This window comes from Lontra canadensis, unplaced genomic scaffold, assembly GCF_010015895.1.
Source record: "Lontra canadensis isolate GAN:19392208 unplaced genomic scaffold, GSC_riverotter_1.0 scaffold21, whole genome shotgun sequence".
In the NCBI taxonomy this organism is placed as follows: Eukaryota; Metazoa; Chordata; class Mammalia; order Carnivora; family Mustelidae; genus Lontra; species Lontra canadensis.
In genome coordinates this window covers 22,397,009-22,410,904 of record NW_022631015.1, presented here as the reverse complement: position 1 = coordinate 22,410,904, position 13,896 = coordinate 22,397,009, and the positions used below count along the sequence as shown (strand labels likewise).

The window sequence follows — 13,896 nt, the reverse complement described above, 5'->3', positions numbered from 1 at the left end:
ATTACCAAATATATATATATTCATTATGATGTTATGGTAAATGGAATTGTTTTCTTAATTTTATTTTTGCTTGTTTATTGCTATAGAAATACAATTGACTTATATATTGATCTTCTATCTTGCAACCTGGCTGAACTCTAATAGTATTTCATAGACTCCTTAGGATTTTCTCAGTGTGAGATTGTGTCATCTGCAAATAGAAATATTTTTACTTCTTTCTAATCTGGATGCTTTTATTTTATTTTATTTTATTTTATTTTATTTTATTATTTTATTTTCTTGCTAATGTCCCACCCAGAACCTCTGGTACAGTGTGGCATAGAAGGAGGGAGAGTAAAAACATCCTAATCTTGTTCTGATCTTAGAGGAAAAGTCTGTCACCGTTAAGTATGGTATTACTGATAAGTCTCTATAGATTCCATTTACAAGTTGAGGAATCAATAGATATCTGAGAATGAACAAATTTGTATATAATCATTTCTGTATTGTTTATATTTTTTGCTTTTTGGGTTTTGTTAATAAACCTATTCCTAATCAAAGGTTATAAAGATATTTCTGTTTATATTTTCTTTTAATCTTAAAACTTAGCATCTCACAGTTAGATCTGTAATTCATCTAAGATTTATTTTGTATATGGAATGAGGTTGACATGGTAACTTTATCATTTCATTTTTATTCTTATTCTCCTCGGTGGACAATTTGATGGAGATGTAAAGGGAGACAGGACTTGCTATAGGATGGTGCACTGTCTAGCTCTTGAGGCTGAGCCCAACTTTGAGTAGGACAGGACCATGTGGCCAAACCCCACAAGTTCACTGTTCCTTTCCTGTTGAGGGACATTAGGAGGGAGCCCAGGCTTCATGTCCAACTTCCAGTCTCACTTGAATGTATTTCAGGGGTTCTAAACTGCAGTCAGAATCCTAAGTGCCAGGAAGTCTGAGCAACCTAATTTTTAAATTTCCATCTCTACTCTGTGAAAGGATGTAGGAAGCTGTGCAAATGGATTCGGAGTGTCTGGGTTTGTCCATTTATCTTCTAAGGGTCAACTTCTGTTCTTTTTTTTTTTTTTTTTTTGACTCTTGTCTTCAGCTCAGGTCATGATCTCAAGCTTGTGAGATTGAGCCTCATTCCAGGCTCCTTGCTCAGCGCAGAGTCAGCTAGAGATCCTTTCTCCCTCTTCTTCTGCTCCTTCCACTTGTGCTCTCACTCAAGTAAGTAAATAAATCTAAAAAAAAAAAAAATCTTCACAAGCATCTGGGTGGCTCAGTCCCTAAGCGTCTGCCTTCGGCTCAGGTCGTGATCCCAGGGCCCTGGGATCGAGCCCTGGATCTGGCTCTCTGCTCAGCAGGGAGCCTGCTTCTCCCTCTCCCCCTGCTTGCGTTCTCCTCTCACAGTCTCTCACTCTGTCAAATAAATAACTAAAATAAAAAAAAAAAATGAATCTTCCATCTTATACCAATTTTTGTAAAACCTGGTATCCGAATAGTGTTTCAGGAGAGTGTAAGGCACAACGAGACACAGGGTAATGAGCACGCACCACAGCAGACAGCATCGTCTGCGGAGGAGTCTGGGAGGCCCTTCATTCTGTGGTGCTTTTCTTAGACTCCATCGTAGAATGCACGCTGTGCTTGGAAGCTGTTCATCGTACCAGGAGAAACTGGTATTTTTTATCCTGTTCCTTCTTGTGTGAAGAGGGATTCCCTCTCTGATACACTGACTGTAAATGGAGGAAAAAACTGTGATGTGGCCAGGAGGGATACTGTAGGGAAGGGCAAGTGTGTGTGCACCCGTGTAAAGATGCAGAAGATAGTTCGAGATGGAAAACTCAAGAGGTAATGCTAAGAACTGTATTTTAAAAGGTGAAGGCGAGTACCAGAAAGAAGAGCTGTGGGCGTTGACAGTGGCCGGCGGCTCCTTCAGAGTGGACCTGGGCGTGGGGAGGGAGGCTGTTCGGGGCGCTCTCTGCCGTCAGAGTGGATTAACGTAAGAAGTCTAAGACGGAACATCACATTACCTAGAATAAAGGTATATAAAAGCATACTCTGTGAGAAGTCTTGCTCCCACCCATGTCTCCCCGCTCTTCCAATTCCTTTTCCCACCCTCCACATCTGCCACTTCTCTTTGTTTCTGTTATGTGCTTCCATGATTTCTTTCTGCAAATACAAGCAAGCAGGAATCCTGTCTTCTTCCGAAAGGTGTCTTACTATAGACACTGACCTTGCTTGCTTGCTTCATTTAGTATCCAAAGATCTTCTGATAATATCAGTGTGTGTGCATAACATACATGCTAGTGTGTGTGTATATATGTATACATGTGTGTATGTATGCATGTGGTATATGATGTGCACTGTATGCAATATATACATAATACATACACTTGTGTATCTATGCATATACATTCTATATTATGTTATTCATAATAGTATATATACATGTATGTATCCATATAGTATTTGTATATATGTGTGTGTATATAAAATTCTCTTTTATAGCTGCATAGTATTCCATTACCAGAATAGATCATAATTTGTTAACTACTTTCCTGTCAGTTGACATTGACATTTGGGTTGTTTCCAACCTTTTGTTATTATTAACAGTGCTGCAATACCATATGTCATTTTTCATGTATGCAAATAAAAAACAAAGTAGAATTAGATACATAATGTAAAATAGTTAAATCCATGTTAAAAATTCATAGTAATTTGAATTTTAAAGTTAGGCATCACAGTTAACTCTTGCTTATTCAAGGAGAGTGCTCTATTCAGCAGCACATATACTAAAAGTAGAACAATCCAGAGATGATAAACGTGGCCCCTGCACAGGGCTGACAGGCAAACTCACTCATTCAAGGAAAGAGTTACCATTCATTCATTCATGCATGTATCCATTCAGTACATCTGAGCTCCTAGCATGTCCTATCCTCTCCTCTAGTTTCTGGGGTGAGCGTGGCAACCAGTCCAAGTCCCTGCCCCTGTAGTTTACAATATGATGTGTGGAAACTGGGCTTTGAGATGCCTAGGGATGATGGCACCGTGAGGTCGCTTGGCAGAGAGGAGGAGTGACAGAGAGGGACTGGCAGGTAACACAAGCCCATTCTGCTAGACCTAGTTGCTTAGATTTTCTATTATACTTATTCCTTTTATAACTTAGAAGAAAACTCGATTAGCTGTTTTTTTTTTTTTGTTTTTTGTTTTTTTTTAAGTACAGAGAGACGTAAGGCAGCACACAGTAGTGAAAAGAACATATTCTCTGGTATCAGCCACACTTGAACTGGGTTCCAGTTCTTGGACATCTTTGTATTTCTGAGCCTCCCTTTTACCGTCTATGAAATGGGGATGATAATAATGTAATGGGAGTTAGAGCACCAAACTAATGCATGTACAATGTTGGAGACATGATGAAATAAATAGTAGTTTCTATAGTGCGAATTGTTTTTTGAATACAGCTTGTGACTTTTGGCGATAATGTGGCCTCAGGACACCTCCTAAGGAGGGAGCCATGACTTTGGCTTGGAGCCGGCAGTCGAAAGCGTAGGGGAGAGAGTATGGGGACACTGATGGACATCAGAAAGAAGACTGGGAGGAGGAGGGCAGACGGAGAGGTGGTGTGACCAGTTTGCTGTCCAGTCCTGAGGTGTCTGTCCTATCCAGGCATTTTTAATGCTGGCTCCTGTCATCGTCTGAACAAGCCCGTGTGACATGTACATAATCCCTCCCAGTCCTGGGAGGCCGGCCAGTGGCCACTGGTGTGTTTCTGCCTTGACCTGAGTCCATGGGTGACAGCTCATGCAGTGACTTCTTCCAGGATCAAAAATGAACTCCACTGCTATGAGATGGGTAACTGTGGGCAAACCTTACCAAAAGCAAGACCCTTAGGAAGTAAATATCAGGAGTGTTGGATTCTGGCTGTCACATACCAGGTTTTAGTTTTTCATACACTCAGCTCCAGCTGAGAGGAAACCTGTCAGCTGGCTTTGAAAAAATATTTCAGAGAACCATGGTCATTGTATGTCTTTGCACTTGGGATTGCTGAATTTAAAAAGTTGAAAATTGAAATATGAAAACATCTTTTTTTCCTCATGGACTGGGTTTCTAAGTCTTTCCCTCACTCTGGTTTTCTCTTTCTCTTGGAAGATGGTAACTCCTTGTGCTCCGTGTTTTGTTCATAAGCTGCTCATGCCTGCATTAAATGATCTCATACATCAGTGGGGATTCGGGACGATGACGGGTCAAGCTGTTACTTCCGTGAGTGAAGAATCCATGTCAGCTCTTTCTCTGGACAGTGTGGCATGTGGACCCTTCTTCTGGAGAGGGACCTATGCTAGTCGTGTTTCTGATTAGCTGTCCAGTGCAGCCTAAGCATTTTCTCAGAGCTAGAGTTGTCTGATGAAATACAGTGTAAATATGTCCTAAATATTGCATGATAGAAAAAATGATTTATCCAAATTTTGCACTTAATTGGGAATCCTGTATGCTTATTTGTTAAGAACGACTGCTCTGCTCATCCCCTTTCCCTTAGTGTGTCACATCCATTTCCCGAGTGTAACCTCACGCGGACTCTCTGTTGCTGTTGGATTTACTGCGGCTCTTGATGCCGAGTGGATCTAAGCCTCCAGTGACCAAGCATAATAGCAAGAATAGTTATTTATTTATTTATAAGATATTAAAAACATTCACGGGACTCAAAGGGTACAAAAGGCTATTTGCTAAAAAAAGAGAAAAAGTCTCTGTCCCTGCCCTCTACGGAGGGCACAATAAATATTAATGGTTTCTTGTTATTCCTCCAGAGGGTAATTCATTTTCAAGCAAATTCATATTTATATTTCCTCCCAACCCATTCTCTTTTTGCATAAATAGTAAAACCATAATCGCCATTCTGCATTTTCTTTCTTTATGTCAGAATAGACCTTGCTCAGTGCCAGCACGCTAAGCGTCTTTTCTTTCTTCACAAATGCAGGGGGTTTCACAATAGGAGTCGACTGTAACTTAGTTAACCGATTCCCTGCTTACGGAGGTTTGGTTGCTTCCAGCCTGTTGGTTAGGACTAGGATTGTACCCAGGAGTAACCTACTGTGCATATGATCTCCTGAGCGCTCAGGCTTGTCTGTGCCACAAATCCCCACCAGTGGGATTGCCGGGAGTTCACGGTGCCACCTGCCCTCCGGAGAGGCTGTACCAATTACACTTCCATCAGCAGGGACTGAGAATGCCTGGGGGCGGGGGTGGGTTGGGCAGACTCTCACCAACAGAAGAACGTGGGAAGGTTTTCTCACATATGACCATCACGTAGGTGAAAAAATGAGATTTCTTAGTTTTAGTTTGTATCCTCTTTTTATTCCTGATTTTGAGCATCTTTTGGGGTATTTAAAAAGCACTTATATTTTCTTTTCTGTGTTCTGTCTGTTGATGGACTTTTTCCATTGGATGATTATTGGTTTGAGGCCATTCCTGTTTACTAGGGAAATTAGTCTTCGTAATGTGAGTTGCAAATATTTTGCCCACTTTGTTGTTGACACTGACTTTATATATGGTGATGTTTCTATGAAAATTTTTGTTTATATCCCTACCTTTTATTAATGGATCAGTTTATTCCTATTTTTTGTTGTGGCTTCTGAGTTCACATCATTCCTAAGCCTTCCTCACTGAACATTATATAGTTACATAATTATATGTAGTCTCCTGTTGTTTTTCTTTAAAAACAAAAGCTTTATTGAACGATAGTTCATGTAGCATACAGTTCATCAATTGAAATGGTGCAGCTCAGTAACTTCTTCTATATTCACAAAGATGTGCAGTCATCACCACAGTCTGTTCTAGAACTTTTTCGTTACCTCAAAGGAAATCCTGTGCACGTTAGAATTCGCTCCTCATTTTACTCCAGTCTTCCAAACTAGGCAACCATTCACTTACCTTCTGTCCGTATGGATGTCTCTTCTGCTTATTCTGTATAAACGGAATTATTTAATTGGTGGTGGTTTCTGACTGGCTTCTTGCATTTAGCATAACGCTTTAATTTTTTAGCATAATGTTGTCAAGGTTCATCTGTCTCGTAGTATAGACCCGTACTTCATTTCTTTTTATTGATGAATAATGCTCCACCTGTGGATAGAGCATGCTATCCAGTTTTCAGTAAGTGGGCGATTTGGATGGTTTCTACTCTTTGGCTCTTGTGCTTAATGATTCCGTGCCCACTCATTCACAAATTTTTATGCGGACACATGTTTTCTTTTCATTTCATTTCATTTCATTTCATTTCATTTCATTTCTCTTGGGATGTGTACACAGGAGTAGAAATGCCGGATCATATGGTAAGTGTGTTTAACTGTTTTAGGGGCCGACAGACTGTTTTCCAGAATGGCCATGTCACTTTACATGCACCAGGAATGTGTGAGAGTTTCTGTCTTTCCATATCTGCGACAGGTTTTATTGATTGCTTTTTTGAGAAGAGTCGTGCTATTAGGTGTGAAGTTGTATCTCTTTGTCCTCTTGATGTGTGTTTCCCTGATAGCTAATGATGTTAACCATGGTTTCATGTGCTTATTGGCCATTTATATATTTTCTCGGGACAACTGTCTGGTCAGATCCTTGTCTATTGGAAAAATTGTCTTTTTATTATAGAATTATAATAGTTATTTATGTATTCTAGATACAGTTTCCTTATTAGATATGTAATTTATAAAAATTTTACCCCATTCTATGGATTTTCTTTTTACTTTCTTAATGGTGTCTTTTTAATCACAAAAGATTTTAAATTTTGAGGTCCATTTTATCTATATTTTTCTTTTTTTGTTTGTTTTGGTGTCATATTTAAGAAACCATTGCTTAGTCCAAGGTCATAAAGATTTACACCTTTGTTTCCTTCTAGTAGGTTTATAGTTTTAGCTCTTACATTTCAGTTTTTGGTTCATTTGAGTTGATTTTTGTATATGCTAGGAGGTAGAGGTCAAATTTCACTATTCCACATATAGATACCTGGTCGTTGCAGTGCATTTGTTGGAAAGACTGTTCTTTTCACACTGAACTATCCTGATACCTTTGTCAAAAGCCAATCCCGTGGTTTATTAGAGTGCTTTTATGGTTGTTTCTTATGCTTGGAATTTATCTTAGTATAAGGTGTGAGGCAGGTATACAACTACAATTTTTTTTAAGTGGCTAGCCATTTTTCCCATATCATTTACTTTAATAATTAATCTTTCTCCATTGATTTGAGATGCCATTCTTAATCATGTCCTTTAGTCTTGTAACTGTTTGCCCATTGCTGAGTGTCTGTTCTATTTAGGTATCTATCGTTGCACCTATACCAATCTGTTTTAACGATTGTCACTTTATAGTATGTTTCACTCTCTGGTAGGAGTAATTTCCCCTTATTTCTCTTCTCTTTCAAAAAATTCTTTCCTCCCCTTCTTGTTTATTCTTCTATGGGAACTTTGTAACCAGTTCTGTCTAGTTTCCCATTCCCCCAATTAAAATTTCTGCCAGCATCATTCTTATTGGAAACATAGAAATGAATGGGTTAATTTAGGAAAAATTGACATTTCTGATGTTGAGGTTATCTATCCAAGAACACCTATTCATGTTTTTCTGCATTTATTTATTGAGTTTCCCATAGCTTCCCATTTTTAAGTCTTAAAGTGGGCAAATACCTTGGTGAATTCATTCCCGGGTCTTCTGCTTTTTATTATTTTGTTTGTTTGCTGTTGTTGCTGCACTTTTGTGTTATATCATTTATGTTCTTTTCTTTTTTTAAAGATTTTTTTGAAGATTGTATTTATTTGAGAGAAACAGAGAGAACACAAGCTGGGGAGGACAGAGGGAGAGGGAGAAGCAGACTTCGCATTGAGCAGGGAGCTCGATGTGGGACTGGATCCCAGGACCCTAATCATGACCTGATCTGAAGGCAGACGTTTAATTGACTGAGCCACCTAGGCAACCCATTTATATTCTTTTCTTGTTGCTATATTCTCCCATTATTTCTTCTTCTTCTTTTTTAAAAATTAACGTATAATGTATTACTTGCTTCAGGGGTACAGGTCTGTGAATCATCAGTCTTACATAATTCACAGCACTCACCATAGCACACACCCTCCCCAATGTCTATAACCCAACCACCCTATCCCTCCCTGCTCCCCAGCAGCCCTCAGTTTGTTTCCTGAGATGAAGAGTTTCTCCCACCAACATTGTAGGAGTGTTCCCCTTTCTGTGCATCCTTGCCAGCAACTGTTGTTTCCTGACTTGTTAATTTTAGCCATTCTGACTGGTGAGAAGTGGTATCTTACTGTGGTTTTGATTTGTATTTCCCTGATGTCGAGTACTGTTTAGCACTTTTTCATGTGTCTGTTGGCCATTTGGATGTCTTCTTTGCAGAAATGTCTGTTTCCCATTATTTCTTCTAACTTGTTATTATGAATGGTGAAAATTCTAAGAAAAACTAGATAAAACTTAATCTTCTGATTTTTTTTAATTTAACCTTTGGCTTTTTGAGGTTTAAAAATAGATAATTATGTGTCTTCTTTCTACTATATAGTCATCTGGTTCACTGTGGGGGAATGCAAAGTTATTTGTTATGTATACCAGCAGCCCTGAAATCGTCTGTTACTTAAGTGTTTTTAACTAAAATATCCATATTTTTATTTAAAATGTGTGCTTACAGTAAATAGTAGCTTTTAAAAAAACTAAAATCATTAATGTTAATAGGTGAGAAATTTTTAAATTAGAGATCAGAATATATCAACTTAAGTTTTAAGATTGACCTCTTTCCTCAAGAAGTTTATAATTTAGTTGGAGAGAAAATAGACAGGGAGCCTGGGTGGCTCAGCTGGTTAAGCGACTGCCTTCAGCTCAGGTCATGATCCTGGAGTCCTGGGATCAAGTCCCACATCAGGCTCCCAGCTCCATGGGGAGTCTGCTTCTCCCTCTGACCTCCCCTCTCATGCTCTCTCTCTCTCTCTCTCAAATAAATAAATTAATTAATTAATTAATTAAATTTTAAAAAAATACACATTTGTCTGAAAAAATTGATTGCCCCCATAAAGAAGCATATGCTACCTAGCATCTAAGTGGTTTCAGAATTCTATCAGCCACTTTAAAAAATTACTAAAAGTTCTCATAAAGTTTTAGTCTTAATAGTATTTGAAATCTTCTTTTTTAAAAAATTTTTTTAAAAGATTTTATTTATTAGAGAGAGAGTGAGTGAAAGAGAAAGAGAGCACAAGTGAGGGGAGAGGTAGAGGGAGAGGGAAAAGCAGGCTCCCCACCAACAGGGAGCCCAGTGCAGGGCTCGATCCCAGGACTCTGGGATCATGACCTGAGCTGAAAGCAGACACTTAACTAACTGAGCCACCCAGACCCCCATATTTGAAATCTTCTGATAAAGTTAATTAATTAATATATTGGACCGGAAAATGGAGGCTGCCCTCTGGACCAGCCCACATTACAAATCTAAACCTAAGTTACAGAAAACACCTGTCAAAGAATCCTAATGCATGCAAATGGCAGTACTCCAACTCTTCTTTGGCTAACTTACCTCACCTAGGAAGTAGGACCTGCTAGCTGTAGGAGGAGATGCGGACCTCCCAGCCAGATTCCCAGCTTCTCATGACCTTTTATGCATTGCTGCTTCTAATACTCAGTAAAACTGGCTCTTGCCCAAAATCTCTTAGGAAGGATGCTCCATTGCTTGTGGGGAACTGTACTCCTCCAATCCATGGATTTTTTTTTTCTTGAATAAAGGACTTCAGACTTGTTGCTAAATTGTATTATTTTTGTCACTTGACATTCCATAAAGCAGCTGTTACTGTGTCTCTGCTGTGAGCTTATCTGTACCTAAGCATTTTATATCCTATAAACCGAACAACAACAAAAAAGCCTGAGTAATGTTACTTATTAACTAGAATGACATCTAGGTCCTTATAGTAGTTCAAGATAGGCAGTGGCTTAAAGGAGATAAAATTTTATTTCTCCTCAGAAAAACTCAAAGGTTGGCAGCCCGGGCTGCTCTGGCAACTCCACATTCATGCCTTCTATCTAGCACTGGCTAACATTCTTGAGGTTTCTTCATGGTTGCAGAGGGCTGGCCACGGGAGTACTTTGTACTTTGCCCGTGCTTGGGCTCACCCTGTTCCTACATCTCATTCATTCTCTGATCCTATTCCTGAGCCTTACTTAACCTTATCTCTGAGTCATCACTATCACCCAGAGAGAAAGAATGTATTTGGGGCAAGGCTTTCAGCATGGTCTAGTGGTCATAGACACCAAACACTCAGAGAAGGAGGGAACAGAATGAGGCCAGAAATATCAAGGGTCAGAAATAACTGTCTAGGAGCACCTGGCTGGCTCAGTAGAACTCACGATTCTTGATCTCAGGGTTGTAAGTTCCAGCTCCAGGTTGGGGGTAGAGATTAGTTAAAAATAAAACCTTAGGAGAGGAGAAAGATGGCAGAAGACTAGGGGACCCAGTTTCAACCAGTTCCCTGAATTGAGCTGGATATCTACCAGGCCATTCTGAACACCCACAAAATCAGCCTGAGATGTAAAAAGATATATTTGGATCACTACAAACAAAATATCTCCGGCTGTTGTTCTCCAGGTATGAAGTGGAGAGCCGTGATTCTGCAGGCAGATATCGGAAGATAAACGGAAGGGGGCAGGAGCTGCTGTAGGCACCTGAGCCAGGAAGGTGAAATGACACAGGAGCACAAAAGCCTCCTGGGCTAGGGACCAGGCACAGACTCGCAGACCAGCAGCCGCGGGGAAAGGAGTTTAGGACAGCCCCCCAGACTGAAACCTGGAGCTGTGGAGGCTTGCGTGTGAACTGGGGGCGGTTGGTGGTTTTAGAAGCACAAAGAACAGAGACATACCCAGACCTGGAAGTGAGGGCTGAGAGTGCTGCTGTGGGATGCACAACCCAGGACCCTGTGGTTCTTAGCAGCACAGACAGAAGTGGAGTCAGCATGGCCTGGAGGGCTCACTGAAGGTCAGACTGCAGTCTCTCTGTTCTGAGACGGAGGATTGGATATGGTCATTTCTGCTCTGACTCTTGGAAGAGACATAGAAAGCCATCAGGGAAAGCCACTAGAGAACAAAAGCCCCCAAAACCAGTTTTCATGGGTGCCTGGGTGGCTCAGTCACTAAGCCTCTGCCTTTAGCTCAGGTCATGATCCCAGGGACCTGGGATTGAGCCCCACATTGGGCTTCCTGCTCAGTGGGAAGCCTGCTTCTCCCTCTCACACTCCCTCTTCTTGTGTTCCGTCACTATGTCTCTCTCTGTCAAATAAAAAAAAACCAAAAAAACAAAAAATCGGTTTCACTGAGCCTGTCCACCCCCCACCACCACCACCACAAGGGGCAGGGCAGCTCTGCCCAGATAGGGTTGCCTGAGTAACAGTGCGGCAGACCCCTCCCCCAGAAGACAGGTTGAAAGAGCAAGAGGCAGACAACCCTAAAGTCCCTATAAAACAGATGCATCTTGCTTGGGTTGTGGTCAGAAGTTTGGACTGTGCATTCCCTCAACCATCCCTCAACAGAATGACTAAGAGGAGGAACCTCCAACAAAGGAAAGAACCAGAAAAAGTGGCCTTTCCCACAGAACTACTGGATATGGATATAACCAAGATGTCAGAAATTGACTTCAAAGTAACAATTATCAAGGTGATATCTAGGCTTGAGAAAAATATTAACGACAATATAGAATCTCTAAGGGCAGAAATGAGATCTAATCAGGCCGAACTTAAAAATGTGATGAATGAAATGCAGTCTAAGCTGCATATTCTGACTTCCAGGGTAAACTAGGCAGAAGAACAAATTCGTGAGATAGAGGATAAGATGATAGAAAAGATGGAAATCAAGGCGGTGTGGGAAAAACAAATTAAAACCCAAGGAATCAAACAGAGAGATTAGTGACGGAATGAAATGTTCCAATATCAGAATTATTGGTGTCCCTGAGGGAGTGGAGAGAGAGAAAGAGAGAGAGAGAGATATCTAGAAGATATATTTGAGCAAACTGTAGCTGAGAACTTCCCTAACCTGGGGAAGAAAATAAGCATCTGTGTCTTAGAGGCAGAGAGGACCTCCCCCAAGATGAATGAGAACAGACCACTGCCACGACATATAATAATACATTTGTAAATCTTAGAGCCAAGGAAATAATCTTGAAAGCAGTGAGAGGGAAGAGATTTCTTACATACAAAAAGAAAAGGGAATCCTCTTACACTGTTGGTGGAAATGCAAGTTGGTACAGTCACTTTGGAAAACAGTGTGGAGGTTCCTCAAAAAGTTAAAAATAGAGCTACCCTATGACCCAGCAATTGCACTACTGGGTATTTACCCCAAAGGTACAGACATAGTGAAAAGATGGACCATATGTACCCTAATGTTCATATCAGCAATGTCCACAAGAGCCAAACTGTGGAAGGAGCTGAGATGCCCTTCAACAGATGAATGGATATAGAAGAGATGTGGTCCATATATACCTTGGAGTATTACTCAGCCATCAGAAAGGATGAAGACCCAGCTTTTGCATCAACATGGATGGAACCGGAGGAGATTATGCTGAGTGAAATAAGTTAAGCAGAGAAAGACAATTATCGTATGGTTTCACTTATTTGTGGAACATAAGGAATAGCAAGGAGGACATTAGGAGAAGAAAGGAAAAAATGAAGGGGAAAGTCAGAGGGGGAGATGAACCGTGAGAGACTATGCACTCCGGGAATCAAACTGAAGGTTTTGAGGGTTGGGAGGATGGATGAGCCCGGTGATGGTTATTAAGGAGGGCACAGTTTGCATGGAGCACTGGGTGTTATACGCTAACAGTGAATCATGGAACGCTGCATCAAGAACTAATGATGTACTGGGGTGCCTGAGTGGCTCAGTGGGTTAAGCCTCTGCCTTTGGCTCAGGTCATGATCTCAGGGTCCTGGGATCTAGCTCTGCGTTGGGCTCTATGCTCAGTGGAGAGCCTGCTTCCACCTCTGTCTCTGCCTGCTGCTCTGCCTACTTGTGATCTCTGTCAAATAAATAAAATCTTAAAAAAAAACTAATGATGTACTGTTTGGGGACTAACATAACATAATAAAAATAATGTATATGAGAAAAAAGTAAAAATAAAATCTTAAAAGAAAAAAAGAAGAAAAAGAAATATCCATTCTATCCTTTTTATTTTTTTAATATATTTTTTAAAGATTTTATTTATTTATTTGACAGACAGAGATCACAAGTAGGCAGAGGAGCAGGCAGAGAGAGAGAGAGGAGGAAGCAGGCTCCCCACTAAGCAAAGAGCCCGATGTGGGGCTCGATCCCAGGACCCTGGGATCACGACCCGAGCCGAAGGCAGAGGCTTTAACCCCCACTGAGCCATCCAGGCGCCCCCATTCTATACTTTTTAAATAGCTACCATGTTAGAATGACTATGTCAAAATACTAAGCTTTCCTTAAAAATGAAAATTATAATTCTGTCTTATGAATGCAAAGGTAAGATGTGTTTGATTTAGGAAAAAGAAAGAAAATATAGGTAAGAAAGGAAGAGGAAAATTATTCTCACCAATTTTCACCTTGGGAGGGGCATTTCTTTCAGATCTTTAGGTGTATTAAGTTGATCCATCCAGAGTTTTTGTAAGGTTATGTGGTTTTGTACTATTTATAACGTTTTGAACTTGTTAAGCCTTCTTTTAAAAGTCCTGTTTTATCACTATACAACCTAACCTTTGACGGAAATTTTTTTGGAAGGTATCCTTTACTGAGGACATAAAACAACAGGAAGGTGGCAAAAGGCAAGCAGCAGGAGAGAGCATGACCCTTATCAAGGGAATTGGCAATTCAGAGACTGAATAAATCAGTGAGTCTTTTCAAGGAACCTGGAGAGGAATGTGTTTACTTCGCAGAACACAGATATGGCCAGGGGCTG

At 40.4% G+C, this 13,896-nt stretch overlaps 1 non-coding gene across 1 annotated transcript; it reads left to right on the top strand.

Moving 5' to 3' along the window:
• Positions 1-2,752: 2,752 nt before the first annotated feature.
• On the top strand, positions 2,753-2,860 carry LOC116870112. The gene has a single exon (XR_004383185.1). It is a non-coding gene; the product is annotated as a U6 spliceosomal RNA (small nuclear RNA).
• The last annotated feature ends 11,036 nt before the right edge of the window (positions 2,861-13,896 follow it).